This window comes from Opisthocomus hoazin, chromosome 4 (assembly GCF_030867145.1).
Source record: "Opisthocomus hoazin isolate bOpiHoa1 chromosome 4, bOpiHoa1.hap1, whole genome shotgun sequence".
NCBI lineage: Eukaryota > Metazoa > Chordata > Aves > Opisthocomiformes > Opisthocomidae > Opisthocomus > Opisthocomus hoazin.
Window position 1 is genome coordinate 63,062,379 of NC_134417.1, and position 20,291 is coordinate 63,082,669.

Consider the following 20,291-nt stretch of genomic DNA (forward strand, 5'->3'; position numbering starts at 1 on the left):
ACCCCAGTTTCTTGGGGAAAGTCCAAATTTAAATTCACCTGGCGGAGGACAGAGCTCTAAATGCCATATCAGGAGTTTTCCTGAACTGTTCCACTTCATAGGCCAGTGAATGGAACACAGCTTTCCTAAGGCTCAGATGAGTACTCTGGCCGTTGGGTACTGAAAATACATTTTTTTTCTCTGGGGTCAATGAATTTTTGAATATTGATATGGGAACTTCAACACTTCTCATATGAGAGAATGACATATAAGATCAGGGCTTACAGCTTGACACAAAGGATATTTCTTTCCCTCAGAAGAGGAGGAATTTGGATGTCCAGCTTCTGGGAAAATTATCTGAATGTCTCTGGACTACTAGGTAAAAGGGCAATATTCCTTCTACCAGTAATACAGCATATCTGTAACTATGCTTTTCTCTTTGGATATCCAGTGTCATGGGTAGCACAACCTGAAATAATTTAGTTTCTGATTTGAATGAGCAAGAACAGAGACACTTTTATTTGATCTGAATTAATTACAATCTAAATCACTTGTTTAGACACAAAAAAAGTCTTGAATATTCAGCCAATTTGCTACTTGCACAAACTTGTTGACTGAATAATCGTTACCAATGGGATCTTTGAGCAGCTAGATGGCTAGCAAGTAAATGATTAACAGGATAATGCTGTTTTAAAGCATACACACATATAAGGAAACCAAGACACATGGCATAGGCACCCGCAGAAAGCCAGTTCATATTATCCATAATGAATGATGGAAATTGCAGCTCTTCAAACTCCATTCAAAGTTTTTAGCTACTAATACTGCCAGGTCCATAATTTTTTTCATACTACTTTGCTCTTGTTGACCACTGAGATGATTTGCAGCAGAAGTTACTGTTTAACAGTAGTAAAGCTGATGCAATCTATCCCAGAATAATTTTCATCTTTCTAAATCACATACCAGTATATAAATAAGAACAGCCTGTATTAATAATTTAGTCTATTCAATGATATGACACAGTTTTTGTGATAAATATTTTTGTAATAGAAATATTCTGACTTGGTATAAAGGAGATCATTATAAGTATCACATCCAGAGAGTTAACACATCACCTCTATTTAAAAATTAGAAGCAGTAATTTGCAAGTTCTCTATTTCTTAGCAGGGTGCATTAGATCCCAGGGATCTGCTCTGTTTCACAAAGTTTCTGTACTGTATTAGATATTATATCACTGCACTCAGTAAGTTGGTGAAAATGTTTCCCTTGAATTTCAGCCTTTTTGCAGAATATACACAGGAAAAGCGGGCTGATTCCGTGAAAGAAGAACATCTTCTTTTTCCTGGGTAGAGCTGACTTCTGTTTTATAGCTCACTGGCAGCAACATATTTTCCCCTGGATATCATTGTATATCCCCCTTGCTACTGAAAGGGTGGGAGCTGGAAAATTGCTTCTTATTGTTTTATCTAATTGTTTTTTTCTCCAGAAAAGGAAAAAAAGATTTTTTTTTCTCCTCCTGAACTATTTCTGGGAAGCCTAACTTCTTTAACCATCTTTACCTACTTATTTTGTCACCATTCAAAATCTTTATTTAGTATGACTTCAAATTCTGTTTCTTCTCTGTTTTCAAATAGCATTTAACAAAATGACCCATGTAAGTCACAGTATCTTGGAGACCATAATGTAACAAGAAGACAAGAGCAAAAATCAGAAACCTGGATTCTGTCCTTAACTTAGTCAGTGACGATCTCTGTGATTTTGGACCACTCTGCTGTGGTCTTCGGTCTTCCACACAATTCTTACTTTTATCAACATAAAAAATAAAGTGCACTGGGAAGGTACAGGCTTCTGCTGCGTACAAGTGCACAGTGTTTAGCACAGTGGGCTTCTGATCTCATTTGAGTCCTTTAGACAAGGAAGTACTACAAATAAATCATAATAATAATATTATTTGCAGTTAAAATTAAACCTAAAGTTACCTTATTGGAGTGTCAGACTGGTTCCTGTGATATTTGTCTGAAACTTTCTTCTTACAGCATAACAAATGTGCTTCAATTCCATTGGTCAGCTTCTTCCTCTAATGCAGACAGCTTAATGGATTTTTCTTAAGCCTAGTACAGCTTGCTTCTTAGTATTAATTTCAACTTCAGGTTATTGTGCAAATTATGTCCTAGCTGGAAATTGAACCACTTTGACCACTGAATAAGAAAAGCCTAATATATGACCTGTATTAGACAAATTTGCCCAGCCAGCAAAGTACAGTTGGATTGATTTTCACTCTGTCATAAGGACACGGTTTGTTAGACAAGTCCTCCACCCAGTGGCTGCAAGTGTTCATGAGACGAAGGACACGATCCCCAGTATAACGTTATAGAAACGCTGGAGATGCAAGTCCTGCATACATACCTCGGTCGACTCGAAGCAAGACAGGCAAAAGGATGTTTCCTTCATTCAGACCTAATAAATCTGTAAAACAAAAAGTTTAAGACATTTAAGTCAAAAAAATAGACTTAAGAAGTACAATAGACGTAAAAATTGTCCTCCCACCCAAAACCTGAAAACATACACAAGTAGCACTTGCTACCTTTTCTGTTTTTTTTACAATAATTTATCAAAATGAGTTGGGAACTGTGGGGTTTTTTGTTTGTTTATTTGCTTTCAGCATAGAACTGCAAGTCAAGCATTCAATTTCCATCCTGCCGTCAACACTTTAAGGTTTTCCTGAGAGTGACATGCAACAGGATTTAGTACTTGAGAAGTATTGCTTTATGTTCACAAAATGCACAGACTCTAATGCAAGTAACTGGTCATTTCTTAGGTACACGCATGTCTGTTCACCACAACATATGGACGTCACACTGGTTTAAGACTGTGTATCTTAGCTATGCCCAGATAAATTTGGGAAGTAGCAGTAGTTGGGAATCTTGTTTTTCACAGGAGGTACCCGACACATCAAAAAGCTGTGGCATTTTGCCTGATTTTTACCCCAGCTTTATTTGAAATACAAAAATCTCTTGGACTCTATTTCAGCCAGGTCTAGGCAGCTTTCTGTAGAACAAAGTTTGCCAGCCACCCTGTCTCCCACAGTGGCAGAACCAGAAAAGCTTTGCTGCATTTCTTCTTGAAGCTAACAGCAGCAGCAGTGGAACTTCTTTCTGTCTCTGTGTTTTTGATAGAAAATAGCTGTAAATATAAAAAAGAGAAAGAAAACTAAAAAGATTTAGCAGCAGCATAGGTTCACGTGTGTATGTAATATGAGATTTATCATAGTTCATTATTTCTTCTTATAGATCACTTACCTCTGCTTTTCCCAACTCATGCTTTCCCTCTCTCTCCCAATAGTTTACATGTTTTGAATTTGGCCTTGCATCTTTCTCTGATTTTTGTGGGTTCTTTTCAGTTATTTTTATACGCAGAGAACAGATTACTTGATGAATTTTAAAGTTACTGTATTTTTATATGTAAATCCTTGATTACTGATGATATATTTTTGGGACAAATAAAATTTAAAAATCCATCAGGTTTTTTTTTTATTATTTCATTTTTCAGATTTATAAAATACAAGCTGAACAAATAAACAAAAAAGACAGTGTACATTTCTCCCCCTCTTCACCCCCCCACTTCTCATAGGACTTTGAACTTTAGATGCCACTCTCTGGCAGAACAGGGGTTTAGTTTTGGAAACAGTTTTTAACTTTTTCATTTAAGAGACAAGAAGGCACTATGCACATATGTAATGGTGTGAATCACAGAATAAAGGAGAGGATATTAAAGTCTGCAATTAGAATTTTGTCCTGCAAGTTTAGCAAATAAGTACCATGAACTATAACCTAGAAGAAAATATTTAAATACAATTTATTCTCAAAATATTGTTGCTTTCCTTGCAAGTCTATCATGCTTTATAAAATTAATCTTTTAGGCAGTAAAAATCTCTGCTTTTTCTGCGTTGTGCCACTGCTTACCCAGTCATGTGAATATTTCTGCAATTAGCGAACATTTATAACTTTCTAGCTCCCCTAAAACAAAACCTGAGTTTTCACTTTTTTTTCCTGGTAAACACTGCTATGTTTCCCCACAGCTTGTTCTATCGAAAAGTGTACTTTGGGTACTCATTCTTGTTATGATTGAAAATGAAAATAAGTAGCTTTTTTATGAAATACTTGGTAAATTTGAAATAGAAAGGAGGTATCTAAAGCACAGTAGGATTTTCATAGAATCACAAAATCATTTAGGTTGGAAAAGACCCTTAAGATTATCAAGTCCAATCTTTAATTTAACGCTAGCTAAGGATGGAAATGTCTCTATACAACACTGACAATTAACCCCCTCCACCTAAATTCTCCTTTCCTGTGTTCCATCCCCTGCAGACACAGAAAATGCAAAACTGTTTTCTTTTCCCCATACATTTTGATACCACTTTTTGATAAATACAGGGGTAGAGGAAAGGAGGTAACTGGGGGACGGCGGGGTAGGGACGGGGGGGAATAATTTAGCATTTGATTATCTCTAAAAATTAAAAAGTTCAGACAGTTTAGAAAAAGCAGCTAGCATTTACATTTTTTTGTGGAATTATCCAGGTCTTCTATTTGTTTATATGTATTTTTTTAATGAGAGAAATTGTGGACAGGACTCCTACAGTACAGATTTTAAATGAAACAGAGATTTCGGTGAAAGAGAGAAGTAGCCTTACTTCATATGTCCTTTTCTACGAGAATCTAAATGATGATTCATTTCATGAAAGGAGTTTAGAGTCTCCCACATATTCAGAAAAAAGTGCAGAAGAAATAGCTGGACGCTGAAGTTTCATTTTGTACAACTCCAGCCCAGTCAAGCAGCAGGCTGGCGTTGACTTCCCGCGCAGCCTGGACTTGCTCTTTCGGGGAGAGCCAGCCCCAGGTGTGCCGGTTCCCGTCCCCGCCGAGCCAGCGAGCGGCACCCATCCTCCTGCGGACGAACCCACGCCCCAGGCAGGAAAGCGCAGGGATTTTGCAAACAGCTAGCCGGCTTCACCACCTCGTGGCAGCGCAGGGAAAGGTTTCAGGCTAGTGGCTGCGATTACAGCTCAGGAGAAAATTGTTACGAAGCACAAATGTTTCGACATAATAGTATGCTGGAATTAGGGTTATATAGTTGCAGAGAGTCTACACTTCAGTGCAAGCATTCCCTCCAAAAACACACTGCCGTTTCAACAAAAGCAGGGTACATATACTCTCTGCCCCTTCTGTATCCCCCATGCCTTTGACAGATACTAATGTTCATGTTTATTCCCTGCAATGACCAACAAAACTACTTTACTTACCGATATCTTGCCTAATTTAACTCCAGATAACAGAGCACTCCCCCTGCCTGATACAAGTAACTCTGACTGAGCCTTCTCTGTTTTTTCCCACCCTACTCTATTTGCTTCAGCACAAAGACATAAACGTCAGCCACACAGCCACAAGTCAGGAAAGAAAATCTGAGAATGATACTTTCGAGCTTCTTTAAAAAAATACTAGTGTGGGAGGCAAACAGTTTAGTCACAAGCCCTCCAATATCATCATCAAACTTTTCTTGATGTTGTTTACTCTAATGTCTTACAATGGCTTTGCTCCTGGTTTGCAGCAGAGCTCGGATTTGGTGAGTTGTAGCTGAAGTACTGGTCACTCGGGGATTCTGAGTTCAACTCTGCATGTATTTCAGTTTACCTGTCAAAAAAAAAGGGGTCATAATGCCTAGTGATGCTTTGCAGTGTGCAAGACCAAAGAAGGCACTGTATTTTCACAAACCAAGATACAACCAAATCATCACTGAGGAAATGCTCTAAGCCCTGTTTGACACATTAATCAGCTACTAGTTTGGTGCACCACAGCAATATTTAGGCTTATCATTAAGTCCAGAAGCCTCTACCCACAATGAACAGTTGTAACACTAATCTATATTCTTTGACTCACCCTGCAAAGTCTAGCTAGCTGAGATACAGCTTCATGATCTGAAACAAGTTTGTATTTTCATCTGCTCTGCTGCTTAAGAGCTAGACATCACTGCTCGGGTTATCATTGATCAGGACAGAACTAGATGGACATGAAATTAAAGAAGATATCATAGACTCACACTTATGATTATAAACAAAGAAATCCAGGACAATTTTCTGAGGTTTTGGTTGTGTTCCAACCCAAAGTATAAACACTTACATCCAAGTTCTTGTTTCTATACAGAAGAGAGTTCCCCCACGTAAAAAGCTGACTTCTCCCTAAACTCCAAAGAGTTTCTGTCCACCTCATAAATTTATGCATTTCATTTTCTAATTTTGTTTTTCTTATTGATGGTTGCTGCTTCAGTCTTTGAGGGGAATAGCTGACCTGTTGCCTCTGCACAGACCAGGTATTTTCTATATAGCTGACTTTGGGTAGAGTGTACCACCAGAGGCACTTGCTGTGCCATCTTCGTTACTAAAATAGGGTTTGTGGGGGTGCATAACTCCAGTTTCATAATTGTTTCAACTGACTTCCCCTCCTTTGCAACAGGGCAGAACAGAAACAATGACTCAACAGACGTGCTAGCAAGCTAGCCTGTTGCAGCACATCTTAATTAACAGGTGAGAAAAACAGCCTTGGAAGTGAGAACCACCTCTCAATAATATTTCCTTAGATATTCAGACATACACCTTCCCTTTCTTTGAATGTATCCACGGATTTATTCTTACAGAGACTCTTCTATTAATACCTGTCCCCTTACTATGACTATCAAAGCAAAGGTGCAGTCCTCATTCTCACAGTTGCGTGGTGTGCAGTGTTAGATGAAAAGCCTCCAGCTAACACTCTGAGAAGAATACCTATCCTGAAAATAGAACACCAGATTAAAAACTGCAATGAAAGTGGACATTTCAGGTCTTGTTTTTGCTCCTTTTTTGTTTACCTACTGCACTTTTAAAAAGCTTTTGTGAGACATGCTAATACTTCCATATTCATACGTCTTTGACCAGTAATGCCGATAACCTCCTGGTGTCAGTGTGGTTCTACTGCAATTCTACTCCTGTTGCAAAGCCCTGAATAGAGATAAAAAAACCCCATGTTTGATTATGACAGCTAAATACACTGGTTACAGACTGGGACTTCTGTATGCTAGATGAGGTTCTTAGAAACATTAAACAGATTATTCGCTTACACACAGACACTTTGCAGAAATGTTTGTTCTACCCACACTCTTCGTACTATTGCCACATCTCTGCTTATGGAGGTGATACCTTGACAGTGTTGTCTGTACAATACAACCAACAATGGGCATGTAATTATTCTAGCAAAAAAATGCTATTTGCCACTGTATTTGTTTCACTTAATGTGCAAGAAAAATAATAGCGGTAAAACAAATGTTTGCACCCACTCTAAGCCAGCTACTAGCGTTTATCCACCTTCATCCCAGCCCCAGTTAGTCAAAAGCAGCAGCAACTGAATCAAGCTGTCCTGAGGTATTGCTTCTCTTTCACTCAAACAATGGCACCATCCATCAAATCCTTTGGTAACCATCATATAGTTGCTGTACAACAATTTGATTTGATTCCTAGACATGTTATGGAGAATAAATCTGAGGTTTTTCAGTTTTATTAGCTAGGAAAAAAATTTAATTTTATTGGCAAAACCCACTGATGGTTTTCCCACAAGGATCATGATATACCAAGATGAACTTCCATCACTATGGATAACAATTCCAATAGATCAATTTTTCAAAGAGACTTTGAGAATGGTTTGGCAGTATGTTTACTCAGCATGGGGTTCCTAGACTATCAGAAGATCCCAGCATCTGGAATTACTTTACTGCTTTGCTTTGAAGTAAAAGAATAGTAGAAGGTTCACTGAAGTATCAGTATTGCCTCAGAAGCCACACAGAAATCTTGAATAAAGCAGTAGAATAATTGGTACTTGCAAGAGAAGGATGATGAAAGTTTCATGGAGGTACAGTCACAGTTGAGTATGTTCATCTGGATTTCAAAATATATCAAATTTCTTGCTCATCTCAACTAATCCTTCATGATTACATGGAATTTTTCTCCCTACATAACTCATAGTTTATCTGCTGGGATTTTTGTCAGAACTGCAGGATGCTTAAGTTAATGTTACAAACAACATACCTTATATAGCAAAGTTCATGCTCACAAATGCAAGGAAACAAGGAAAACTCTGCATTTCTTATGGTTAACTGGCAACTGACTGGCGGGAGAAAATTCAGGGATTGAAACTGATAAAGGTGTAGGTAGGATCAGGGGGATAGACATAACTGAGGTTGGAAAGAATTTAGAACTCCCTTGTATTTAAAATAGAATTAGAGGAACACAGCTCTTCTGAAATTCTTTACAATCTAAATTATATTTTTTTGTCTCATACTTACTGTCCACATTTCCTTGCAGTTTTAGAAATTTGTCCATAATTCTAGGACTGCTTACTTAGTTTACCTAAAGTGTCCCATTATCATTTTAGATAAACACAGAATCAAATCTGCTTAAAGTGAAATTCATTTTTTGTTTCCATCCTTAAAAAACATCCAGTCTAATGGCCTGCTCACTGCTCAGCTGGAACCTCCAAATTTCTACGATCACAGCTCATGCTTATGTTTTAAACGAACAGTACAAGAAATCTGAACTTCACTGGCACAATCCCTCTTTCCATCAGCCTCTACATTCTTGTCAATGAAATTACAGAGATTGTCAGAGATTCCAGTGCAACCAATGAGATTATTATTAGAGAGAGTGAGAGACGCTGCAATACAGTGCTGAGGCTTCAGCACTAATTATGAGTTCAAGTACTGGTATTGCGCAAGTTAATATAACACAGAAACTGCTTGTCTTGTGAAGTTTCTGGATCTTCCTTTGATTCCCATCTCTTTCACTTAGCAGCAGGGTCACCTGTAGTATATTGTGCTGTCACCTCACATTTGTCACTTCAGTCTTTCCAACTGTAAAAATGTGCTTCATGATATCCTTTTAGTTCATTGGTAAATACCATTCTTAGTAGATACAGTCCTTTACACAGTCTCACTCCAATCATCTCTTGCTCCTAGCTCTCAGATAAGGCACTTTAGCTTACATGGAGTTCATAGAAAGTAATTGAAGGGGGAAAACTATAGAAGATATTTGGGAATTGAATGTAGTTCACCCAGATGTTAGCTTTAATAATAGAATCATAGAACAGTTTGGGTTGGAAGGGACCACTTGTAACTGATCTCCATGTGGATGTTGAGTTGTTGGCCACTGCCCTCTGGATGCGACCATCCAACCAATTCCTCATGCACCAAACAATCCACTTACATTTAATGTAATGATTCATGTCAACAGAAGGGTTCACTCTCCTTAGCCCTGAAATCTGATCTACCTCAGATGTCAGTGTGTCAGCCTGGTTAGAATTAATAGATCCAAAGAATTCAGAGAGAAAATATGTTTGTGTAGTTGTACAACATTAAACAAAGCCTAGGCTCTGTGTACAGAAACCTTATAAAAAGCAGCTTCCCACTAAGCATATTTTTCCTTTTTGTATTTTATGCTCATCTTCACCTTTAGCTGTGTAGAATTCTTCTAAGGAATCCCATGTGAGACTTTAGAGAGTTAATACAATCTTTTCCAGACAGTCTGGAATTAAGCAGCACACCTTTGTAAAATAATTTTATTTCATCTGAGGAAAAGAAGACAAAAAATATGCAAAGTAGAAGAAAAGAAGACTCAAAGAGGACGAAGGTTCTCTTTCTGGTATCTGTGGCCTGGTGTGGCCTCTGGCGTGAACTCACTGCTGGAGGGACAGCACAGCACAGCCTTGTTGCCTGAGCTAGCAAATCTGCACTAAGGTAGAGGCTGCTTTGACCCTTGCTCTGCATCACTTTCAGTCACAGGATGCTCTCTTGCTTAGTTAACCTAGATCTTATGTAAGGCAGGTAAAAGGGAAACCACATGCCGTCCCCCCATTTAAGAAAAACCAGAAGTGGGAGAATAAAGACAACATCGTGTCAAGGATAGCATCGCTCTCGTATATCAGCTGTTCTTATAATCTTTTCTTCTTTGGCTACATAGGTTTGTCACTTAGTTGCGCTTCCCAGCTTGGTGGTAGTCATCCACAACTGAGCGGGGTAAGAGCCTAGGGAGTGGTATGGTCCATGGGACTGCAGAGCAGTTAACCTAAGAAGGAAGGAGCAGCAAAGACAACATGTGATGAACTGACCACAACCCCCATTCCCTGTGCTCCTGCGCTGCTCAGGGCAAGGAGATAGAGAAAATTGAAGTAAAGTTAAGTTTGGGAAGAAGGGAAGGGAGGAGACAAGACGTTTTTAAGATTTGGTTTTATTATTTATCTTTTCATTATCCTACTCTGACTTGATTGGTGATAAACTAAATTAATTTCCCCAAGACAAGTCTGTTTTGTGCGTGATGGTAATTGGTGAGTGATCTCTCCCTTTCCTTATCTTGACCCACAAGCCTTTCATTGTATTTTTTCTCCCCTGTCCAGCAGAGGAGAGGGAGTGATAAAGCAGCTTTGGTGGGCATCCAGCCATGCTAAACGATGACACCTTTCAAACCACGAATTAAGTCAGGGTGAGAGACCAGAACTCAAAAGACAGAAAAATGGAGTAGTTCATTCTGGTACTTCTTTTACTCATATTTCCAGCATACTAATTTTGATCTATCCAGTTCAAGTTCTATGCTCACCGGAATTGTTTGAAACATCCAGCTCAATCCATGCACTATACTAATAGGTGTTTTGTTTGAACAAGCTCTGCTTTTTTCGCTTGAACTTTTGCTGAGTTGCACGAACAATTTCATATAAAACAGGCTAAGCTGGACTTCTACTGTGTGGGAAATTAGGACCACAGACTCCAGCCATAAGGACAAGGAGTCTCCATGATAATCCACAGTCTACCAGTCTTGCTCGTCTGTACCTTGGGGTCTGATGCCATTCCCAACAATTTCATCAGACTGGGGATGATTTGGGAAGCTTCAAGAATGCCATCGTTCTCTGGATTACATTTCAGAAAACCCATATTTTCTCCTTGTCAGATATTGTGACCCCTTTCACTTCTGAAATTAAAAATTTCTGTAATAATCTTCAAAACAGGAATTTCCAGATTTCAAGAAAACTTTCTAAGTAGAGGACTATGACGATAAGAGCTGAGTGCATTTTTATTCTTCCTATGATGTGCACCTATTTTAAGCAGCAAAGCTGTAACGTAGCTGAAGGATAACTGCATGCTGCAGTGAAAATATTGTCTATCAAAATGTGAGCAGTAGCTCTTCCCTCTCCTGTATAGACAGGGTTGCTATAAATAAAACATCTTTTGTCACTGCAGCATTTCTTCCAGTGTAAAGCAAGATCACATGAAATTTTTACTGTGGCTTTGATAGTGTCAAAACTCTGGCTTAGTGTTCCAAATGAGTAATTTCATTATAATTAATCCACGAGGGATGTGCTTACTCCAGAACTGCTGGCCTTATGATCTCAAACAATATAAAGTCATTGTACTATGGATACCTCAAAGGCTACAGTGCCTAAATAATACAGTCCTTATGTCCACTGCCGCTTTAAAATCTATTCCCAAGTATTGCAATACATAAAAATAACCTAAATACTATCTAATAGTACAAGGAATTTTATAATTGTGTTCTAAAAATACATACAGGTGGGAATACATGAACTGATTTAAGGTCATTATTCAAATCAAGACATATTAGCTACTTTGCAAAAATATGCACCTCCTTTTCACAACCACAAGATGAACATCCTTATCTTAAGCAGCTAGAAAGAAAACTGCAGTTATTGATTTGACACTAATGTATTTATCCTCTTATAATTGTGGCTATTACATCCTTTAGAAATCTGGTCATAAAACTTTTTACAGCAAACAGAATTATTGCTTCTAAGGCAGAGAGGTCTGAAGTTCAAGATTTGTAAAAGGAATAACATCTATGCTGATTTAGCTGCTTTAAATTAATGAAAAGTTTCAGAAGTATAATGGGTTATAAAAAAATAAATCTCTGTGGCCTTCTGTGTTAGTGTAGGGGATTTTGTTAGCATTTGCTCTTTCTGAAGAAGTGGGGAAATCAAAACTCTCAACCAATACTTCAGATAAAATGAAAGATATTAACTAGAAACAGTGCTTACAACTCCCCTAGTCTTCAAATTTTTTGAAAGCCTGTGCATGGATTTAGCCTTTGAATCTATTGTATTCTTTTGGGGACATCTGGATTTTATTATTTTATGTATTTCATTCTGATGATTGTTAGTTTATGTGATGAAAGGAACATATTTTATTGGCCTCCTGCACACTGTACTGAATGTCAGACTCACTAATACGTTATTAGTGATGCTTTCCGGTTTTGCTATATTGACATACTACATCATGCTTTCTTAAGATAAGCAAACTGGAGTAAACTGATACTACTTAAGTAAACAGGAATATGAGAAGGTAACAACACCTCTAATGAAATTAACTGTCTGGTACCCCTTTTATTGAGAGGCAGAAGTAACTACTGTCTAAACTTTGGATTTTCTGGAAAAAAGTGGCTTTTTGGCCTCCACTTAGGGGAAAATGCTAAAAATGTTTTTTCTGGCAAGGGCAAATCAATAGTGCCACTTTCCTCCTGCTTTGGCCCTGCAACACTAGACAGTTTCTGAAATCTACTGGAAAAAGTAACACTGAGGCGACATATCAGACATGCGTAATGAGACAGGAGCTATTTTGAATCCCTCAGCTGAGGCATGGATTGCTCTGTATACCACAAGAGCCGTTTTCCATATTGTCTTATCTGCTTTCCCTTGACTGCTCTCGCCCTAATTCTAGTTAAAGACATATATCACACTCAGCATGGCAAAAGTAATTAAGTGCTTGGTCTTCCCTTTGCCTCAGGTTTGGTACCTTGGTGCCATGGGTTTGACTTGCACCCCATCTGTGCTCATCTGTCTTCCAAGGATGCTCTCAGTAGCTTAAAATTCAGTCTATCTTGAATTATTCATGCTTAGTGCATTGGTGACTACTATATCATTCACCAGTCTAGTCAAACAATGTTGTCTTAGAGCGGTAGGAAAAGGAGGTCAGACTCTCATACTGTACGCTTTAGAGCATAGGGAGAGCACACACCTTAGAACAGTAAAACATGAACTGCTGTTTGCACCCAGAAAGTAGAAGGAGGTATTATCCCACCTCCATCTCCTTGCCCTTCTCCTGAAAGAAGATTTCTTGGTTTTCTACTGTCACCAAGAAAATACAGCTGTGCACAGCATCCAAAATGGGCCATTTGGGCCCAAAAGATTCTGGACTGACAGCCTATCATGCCAAACTCCTTTACAGCAAAAAAGGAACAAATATATTCACTCAAGAGACAGAGTACAGGCAACAGCACCGCAAATGTCTCCCTTATGACTTGTCCATTTGCCACTACTCTAGATTGCAGAAATGTCTCTAGGGTTCAAAGAATAGCTCCAACTCCCAGCACATTAATCCTCTGACAAAGTTAGAGTAACCATTATGGTTTACTGTGTAATTATCTAATTAAGCAGGCGCCATTAGAGAAAAAGTCTCTTTCAGTTAGTTCAAACACAAAAGTCTAATGAATCCAAGCACTATCTGGTATCCCAGCCTTTTTTCATCAAATGAGTATACTATTGTAGCAGACTTACAAGTCCTTCCAAAATGAGATCTGTAGTAGAAATATGAACATAGCTTTACCTGCTGCTGTAAAAACTCCAGTCCTATAAAAATCAGTACTTACACCTTCCAGGTTCATTTATAATAAAGGAACTCCTTGAAATTTTGCTTCCAGTAAAAGAAGCAGGTCTCTGTCTGTCACAATACACAAAATAAATAACAGAGATGAGGCCTGGATGTGGAAAAGATCCAGATTTCACTAATGAGGTCTGCTGTGTGGTTACTATTTTATTGGGGGTAACTACAAGGCTCAAGAGGACAGCAAACAACTAAGAGTCTTGCTAGAAAAATGCAACAATCTTTTCTTCACCTCAGAATCACAGAATCACAGAATAGTAGGGGTTGGAAGGGAACCTCTGTGGATCATCTAGTCCAAACCCCTGCCAAAGCAGGGTCACCTACAGCAGGCTGCACAGGACCTTGTCCAGGCGGGTCTTGAATATCTCCAGAGAAGGAGACTCCACAACCTCCCTGGGCAGCCTGTTCCAGTGCTCCGTCACCCTCAGAGGGAAGAAGTTCTTCCTCATGTTCAGACGGAACTTCCTGTGCTTCAGTTTGTGCCCATTGCCCCTTGTCCTGTCACTGGGCACCACTGAAAAGAGCTTGGCCCCATCCTCCTGACACCCACCCTTCAGATACTTATAAGCATTTATAAGGTCCCCTCGCAGCCTTCTCTTCTTCAGGCTGAACAAGCCCAGCTCCCTCAGCCTCTCCTTGTAGGAGAGATGCTCCAGTTCCCTCACCATCCTCATAGCCCTCTGCTGGACTCTCTCCAGTAGCTCCTCATCTTTCTTGAACTGGGGAGCCCAGAACTGGACACAGTACTCCAGATGAGGCCTCACCAGGGCAGTGTAGAGGGGAAGGAGAACCTCCCTCGTCCTGCTGGCCACACTCTTCTTGATACACCCCAGGATTCCATTGGCTCATGGTTAACCTGTCGTCCACCAGGACACCCAGGTCACTCTCCGCAGAGCTGCTCTCCAGCAGGTCCACCCCAAGCCTGTACTGGTGCATGAGGTTGTTCCTCCCCAGGTGCAGGACCCTGCATTTGGCTTTGTTGAACCTCATCAGGTTCCTCTCTGCCCAGCTTTCCAGCCTATCCAGGTCACGCTGAATGGCAGCACAGCCTTCTGGTGTGTCTACCACACCTCCCAGTTTGGTGTCATCAGCAAACTTGCTGAGGGTACATTCCTCCCAGTAGATCCTTGAAGAGGGCAAAGTCAGTCCTCCTGAGGCCCAGGGTTTTGATCCTGCTTATCGCCCTGCTTCCTCCACGCAGGACCATGAACTCGACCATTTCGTGGTCACTGCAGCCGAGTCTACCTCCGACCTTCACATCCTCTACCAGTCCCTCCTTGTTTGTTAACACGAGGTCCAGCAGCGCGCCTTTCCTTGTTGATTCCTCCACCACTTGCATCAGAAAGTTATCATCGATGCTCTGTAGGAACCTCCTGGATTGCGCCTGCCTAGCTGTATGGTCTTCCCAGCTGATGTCAGGGTGGTTGAAGTCCCCCATGAGAACCAGGGCCTGTGACTGTGAGGCTGCTTGCAGCTGCCTGTAGAAGGCCTCATCAACCTCCTCCTCCTGGTCAGGTGGCCTGTAGTACACACCCACCGTAATGTCACCCTTATGAGCCTGTCCCTTAATTCTAACCCACAAGCTTTCAACTTGTTCCTCATTTGCCCCCAGGCCAAGCTCAATGCATTCCAGTTGCTCCTTCACATATAGAGCAACTCCCGCACCTCTCCTTGTTGGTCTGTCTTTCCTAAAGAGTCTGTAGCCATCTATGACAGTATGTCAGTCATGCGAGTTGTCCCACCACGTTTCTGTGATGGCGACCAAGTCGTAGCCGTCCTGCTGTATAATGGCTTCCAGCTCCTCCTGTTTATTGCCCATGCTACATGCATTGGTGTAAACACACTTGAGCTGGGCTGTCAATCTCACCCCTGGCCTTGGCACGCCAAGCCTATGCTCATCCCTAGTGAGCTGGGCAATATCCCCTTCCCCCTTCGAACCTAGTTTAAAGCCCTCTCAATGAGCCCCGCCAGCTCGTGGCCAAGAATTCTTTTTCACCTCTTTAAGACTATAGCAGACAGAGTACACGTAATGTTATATTTGCCTACATCCCTACCATATTTTCTCTTCAAATCCATGCTACAAAATTTTTTTATTCTCTTGTTTAGGACTTGAACTATCTAAGCCTTCCTAGTGTTTTGCCTCAAAACCAGACATAGCTGACACTTGCCTCCCAGGGGAACAAAGATGTTATTTTGGCAGCACCAACAGTGTTCACTGGCCTAGAAAACAGAAGGCATTGTTAAGTCATGAAGTTCTAGAAACAAAAACATAGGCCAACTTGTAACCTCAACATAAACCCAAAAAACAATATGTCTGGAGATACTCATGTCAGAAATTTGCTGTTAGTAACAAGGCCCTTAATTTATAAGATTTTCACCAAACATCACTAGTCTTCCCCTCTGCTCCTTCTCTCTCAGGTGTTGCTAAGCATCCTCTCTCTAGTGCTCAGTCTGTCCACCCAGTTTTGCAGGGTGTGTTGACCATCAGCACACAGGATTGGACATCAGATCTCTGATCTCTCCATTTCCATGCCAACAGGCATTCTCAAGGCTTCCTTCCACCTTCGACTCCCTCTTAAGATGTTATCTACCCTGCCAATGGCCAAACCTACAGTTCCTTCTTCCTTCCTGCCTGCATTTTCAAAGTTATTCCACAAAAATTGTTACACCAGGCCAATTTCTCTCACAAAATTTGTTCTTTATGTTTGCCTAATGCCATCCTCCCAGCTAAAGAACTTATCTGCTTCCACTTACACTGAATCTACAGTTTCCATAGCAGACAGTTTGTCCCACCTAAACTCTCTCCCAGTAATGGTACTTTTCTCTCTGTTCCAAATCTATTAAATTTCTGTCAAAAGACATACAATCAAACAAATGTAAGCTTCCTTTGTCATTACTCTTTTCTTCCCCCAGAAAAGCTTTTTTATTTATTATGTTATATTTTCTTCCAATTCCCTATCTTTCTTTTCTTCCAATTCCCTGTCTTCCAAGTTTCCTTATGCTCATAGGCTATTTCTTAGCTTTCCTCATACATCACTATCTTTGGGTGCTTCACTCTAATTCTAAGTAGAAATATAAAATATACAAACACTTAGGGCACTGAAGGGTCGCCTCCTGACTTCTGTTATATTTCATCCCAGTATTCCAAAGCAAAAAGAATACAACTTCTCAAGTAATGACAGAAAATAAGCAATATATTACATAAACACCAGCCACCTGCATTCTTCTGCTAAGAAGGACAGTGGCTGATGTGAAAATTCGTAAAGGATTAGTAGGGTTGTATAAGGCAGGACACTTATTTATTTCCATAGGTTTGAAGGACCTGTTAATTAGATGACAATTCAACTTTACCCAGTCCTGTATGTGATTTAGATCACCTAGAGGCACATCTGTTTCCTATCAGCCAGAGGGGCCAACTTCTTCAGCTTAGCTTTTTTATGACTTTGACCCTGATTTTCATTCTGTAGTTCCATAATCACAGAATAGATGTTACCATTTCCTTAGATAAAATCTCTAGTTAACACAATGCAAAGTGATGTGAATGCATAGTTAATTGTACGTGCAGAGAAATCATGCTCATACAACCTGAATTAAAGTACCATTTGGCTGAACACAACAAACAGACTCTTGACTTTCACCTGGAAAATGAAAAAATAGACTTGATCAAAGTCCCATGTCTGTCCTTTAAGCAGAGCATATAATCTTTTCAGAAATTGTGGGTGACACCTTTAAGAGATTTTAACTCTGTTTCTTTCACCTGCAAGTTGGCTATAGTAAATCCACTAAGATCAAGATGGCTCCAACTCCTCAAGCTGGATAGTTCAATAATCATGTCATCAGCAGGGATGATTAATGAAAGAAAATCTCTTGACTTAACTACACAGAGCTACGAAAACTATTTCCACACTTTTTTTTATGTTATCAAAGTCTCTAATATAAGACTAGAGCTGGGGAATAGAAATTTATTTGTTATAAAGCAACAATTTGTGATGATATATTGCATTTTAAAGGTAGCAAGATAGGGACATCCCCTCTTAATTGAAGAAAAGCAATATTTATCTCACTTGCATGAAGCTGTTGCAAGGCACTGGAAGCTGAACCTGTACCCTCCAAGTCCCAGGTCTCAGTTTTCTCTATACATTGTCTTAATTATATTTTCTCTTCCTGAAGGTATCTTTTGGCATTGAAAAGGAAGTGTTTTTGAAGGAGCATTAGCAGCATATTCTGGACTTACCAAGAGAAGTCAGAAGGAAAAACAAGAGAAAAAAAATTTTTAATGAAAAACATAGCTCCAGAATACCAAAGTATTTAATTAATTTATTCAAGTTCCAAATACTCGGCACTGAAAATTACTCTTTCTAAACTAAACCAGACTAGTCTAACATTTTCAAGAAATTTCCTTTTTTGTATATAGTTATGCTGTATTGTAGGTGAACTGCCTAATCTTTAATAAATATGATAAAAGAAATGTCAAATGGCTTTTAATTTCATGTGATAAAACATGTTTTTTCACATTTCATGTGAAGAAACTCTTTGACATGGCTTATATACATATCAAGACCCACAGCTCTGTTTAGATTCCTGAGGTATGTTTCTTCTCAGCACAATGTGTTTCCAATCTTTACCAAACAAACTTCTCCACTCCCAATTTTTCTTACGATTCCACTTATCCATGTTTTCTCTCATATGCTTCTCTCCCCACCTAAGGCAGTTACACTATCTGTATCTTTTTCTAATACTATAAGAGCAGTGACTTGGTATTTGTTCAGCTAAATGAACAGCTAACTTCAGTGAAAACCTTTCATGTCAGGCTTAGACTTGTAAGCTAGTTGGATCCAAATAATTGTATCATATTACCCCAAAGAACTGACAGCACAAATCTTTACATGGCAGATATTTTAAAGGCAGCAAGCAAGGGACATATTATCTTCATTGAGGAAAAGCAATATTTAAGCTCATTTACTTAAGTATGAAGTTGCTGCAGTGCACCGGAAGTTGAAGCTGTATTCTCCAAGTCCCAGTTCAGTGCTTTCTCTATATGTTGCCTTAGTTTTACTTTCTGTTCCTGAAAGCATCATTTGGCATTAATAACCTGCAATGAGTAAAGTCTTCTGTGTCATATAAAGAGCATAATGCCCCTTCTTCTGTTTGCACAAAAAACAATATACTTCTAAGAATGTTTGTAAATACTGTAGATTGATCTTATCTTTATCTAATTAAAGTCCCGTCAACTACATTAGGCACTTTTACTGCATACCTGGAGCCTGAACTATTATACCATAAAAGAGAATTTCACTTGAGCTTTGGGGTCAGTTCAGGTTTGTGATTCTTTCTGTTTTTCGAAAAAATATATGAGGAGAAATTTTTTTTACTACCACTGCTTAATCTCTGGCAGTATTTTGGCATGGCACTTAAACACTTGTCTCCTGGAAAAATTGAAGTCAAGTTCTGAGATATAAAGGTTCCTTCTACCTAGAACTTACCACTGTGGAGTGATGGGCACTGACAGGGCAACATTCAAAGGCCCACTCGAAGAAGAAACAAAGTTTGTGTTGGAATAAAATGTAATTATTCATCTGATCGAATGTCCCAAATGCTCCAATCCTAACACTGGATTTGACTCTATTATTTACATTGCCATAATTTTAGAGTGAAGCAGCAGTTCAGGAACACTGTGATTCCCAACCAAAATAATTTTTTTGACTCTCTACTCTAAGGTCATGTACCTGAACGCTGATCATCAAATTTCTTGCTATATGTGAAGAGAGCAAAACAATGGAAGAATACAGGAACATTCCACCATAAGAATGGAAATTATAGATATCTTACACACACTGTATGATAAGCTTTACCTCCTGGTCCATTTTGCTACCAGAGGTAGGCTTTATTCTCTCCCTCGTGTGAAATTCAGACATGCACATTTACTGAAAGTATTCATAGCAATTACTAGTCTCATGGCATCACAATTTCTCTACCCTCTGATGCAGAATAGTAGAGTGTTTAATCAGTCCAGGAGTTTGGAAAATAGTATAGATTGAGAAATTATTAAAAATAGTATGTTTATATCCAATTGCTTTGGACTAGTTATGTTACACACAGACAGTGAATTGCTTAACTTTTCATAAATATAGTAAATTAATTAAGGAATAATATATTTAGTGATGACCTTTTTTTAATATGCCGTTTAGGACTATCCGCTATGCATACAAACTTTCTGTATATGAACAGACGGATAGATACACGTGAATCTTACTTATATTAATTTTGAATGAGGCTGAGTTCATCTTCATTCTAAAGAATATGGAAAATAAAGAAAGAAGATGAAGATCTAACTACATTCACAGATTCATGAAGTTTTAGACACCTCAAAGTTTTAAAATCTTCTGACAGAGCTTCTTGTATCCTCAGCACAAACTTCCTTTGACATACTTACCATGGTTAAATGTATTTTTAGACTTTGATCTGAAAAGCCTTTTCACCTGTAGTATTTTCATAAGGTGGCATAAACTGTATGTATTTCTTCAGTAGTGTAGGATTCATGATGGTTATAGGAAGAAGATGAGGGTAGTTCACGA

At 39.1% G+C, this 20,291-nt stretch overlaps 1 long non-coding RNA gene across 9 annotated transcripts in view; it reads right to left on the reverse strand.

Annotated features, from left to right (window-relative positions):
* The window catches only part of LOC142361177 (uncharacterized), a 257,031-nt gene that overhangs the window by 79,446 nt on the left and 157,294 nt on the right, over positions 1-20,291 (reverse strand). For 8 of the 9 annotated variants that reach the window (XR_012763762.1, XR_012763763.1, XR_012763759.1 and 5 more), the window contains exons 8-9: positions 5,560-5,666; positions 2,386-2,445 (exon numbers count right to left, since the gene is read on the reverse strand). This is a non-coding gene — a long non-coding RNA (uncharacterized LOC142361177). The remainder of the gene's footprint in view (positions 1-2,385; positions 2,446-5,559; positions 5,667-20,291) is intronic. The other variant, XR_012763758.1, reaches the window with a different exon arrangement.